Genomic DNA, 1,975 nt, shown 5'->3' with positions numbered 1-1,975 from the left:
TTTTTGGTTTCTCTGTGTAGCCCTGGCTGTCCTGGAACTCACTCTGTAGACAAGGTTGGCCTTGGCCTCGAACTCAGAAATTCACCTGCCTCTGCTTCCCAACTGCTGGAATTAAAGCATGCGCCACCACTGCCTTGTGGGCCCGTGTGCTGGAGGCTTTCCAAGGAAATCCTGTCCTGGCCTGGTGCAAGAGCTCCAGTGAAGGGAAGCAGACACAGATGGGGAGGAGTCACTTCTGCCACTCATCTGCATCTGCAGTTGGCTTCACCTCTGGTCACTGCCTTGTCTTCCAGGCTGCTCAGTTGCTTCACACTGCCCTGCACTGAGTCGTGTTGGGCTGGGCCAACGAGAGGCCAACTAGCTAGTGAGTAGTGCGGTGCAGCTTCAGGATGAGTTTGGGAGAGCAGACCTCTTCCCCAAGTGTTACAGCTCTTAGAACAAAAGGCAACAGAGTAGATCTTTCCTGCTTTTACTTCCCTGGATAAGATTTATATACAGTTTTGGGGGTCATTCAGATTTCAACAGCAGGTATGTATCATTGGTTTGGGTAATCTTTATTTGCATGTAAGAAGGCTTGGTGCTGATAATACATGACCAATATCACACACCTCTCCTGCGGGGCCTGTGGGGGATTGTGACTGAAATAGGAGCCAGGGACCCAGGAGGCGTGGCTGAACACCTTCTGTCCCACGCAGGCAGAAATTACCGCCCACCAGGTCTCTGGAGTTCCAGACCTGTTACTGGACCAAGACCAGGTTGCCTGAACAGACCACTGCCCCACACTGCCTGGCCCTTTCTCTGATTTGTCACTTTGTCTGCCACTCTATCACTTTCAAATGTGGGTGTTTCCTTCTACAAACTAACTTTATCTTCATTGTTTGTATAAAAGGTGTGTACTGAGGGTGTGTCTGTATTACAGCCAAAGGGATTAAAGCTGTATGCTAAAGGCTGAGCCACACCACACCTAGAAACATGTTTTTTCAGTAAATAACACAATTTCAGTGTTCATAATGTAATCAAATATACTGCAACACGTCTGTGCAAAGCTTATTATATAGACAGATTTTTTTCTCCTTGGGTAGATGCCCAGTTTTTGTTGGTGTACATTTTTTTTTTACTAGATCTGAGAGACTGGCAGAAAAAAAAGCACAAATTTTTTGTAAAGAAATGAAAACTGAGTGCAGTGGTGAATGTGTATAACCACAATAACTGGGAGGCTTAGGAAAAAGGATTTGGGGATTGAGTATTCAAAGTCAGCCTGTACTACATAACAAGGCACTGCCTCCAAAATTACAAAAAACGTCTAGGCTAGGAATGTAGTTTAGTGGTAGAAGATTTGCCTAACACGCACCACAAAGGAAAAAAAAATCCGAAGAGTAAATTCAATCAATTATGCAAGGTCTGGGACAAAGCAAATTATAAAAAGTAGCAATATGTCGGGCAGTGGTGGCTCACGCCTTTAATCCCAGCACTTGGGAGGCAGAGACAGGTGGATTTCTGAGTATAAGGCTGTGGGAACTTAGAGAACAGAAGATGACCATTGAAAGACCTTGTCAGGAATGTGTGCCCTGGGGACTTGCCAATAAAGGGTTGGGAAAGGATGTGATAAACACTCCCTCCCCTGGAATAACCCAGGACTACAAACTTCACAAGAAGCCCCAACCACAGGTTTCACAAGAACCCCGGACCACAGGGTAGGACCAAAAATTTGCCAGTTCCCCCTTCTGGGTTCCCCCTTAAACTGTATAAATACTGTGTGCTTGGAGTGTTCAGGGTCACCTCTGCTCACTGTGCAGGATGACCCCAACACATTGGATCAATAAACCACTAGCTTGTTGCATAGATCTGTCTCTGTGTTTCTGTGAGTGGGACATCCCAGATGTAAACCTCTTTGGTTCTTACAAGGGCAGCCTGGACTACAGAGTGAGTTCCAGGACAGCCAGAGCTATACAGAGAAACCCTGTCTCGAAAAACC

Source organism: Mastomys coucha, chromosome X (genome assembly GCF_008632895.1).
Source record: "Mastomys coucha isolate ucsf_1 chromosome X, UCSF_Mcou_1, whole genome shotgun sequence".
In the NCBI taxonomy this organism is placed as follows: domain Eukaryota; kingdom Metazoa; phylum Chordata; class Mammalia; order Rodentia; family Muridae; genus Mastomys; species Mastomys coucha.
The sequence above is the reverse complement of the archived record's forward strand: the minus strand, read 5'-3'. Positions refer to the sequence as shown.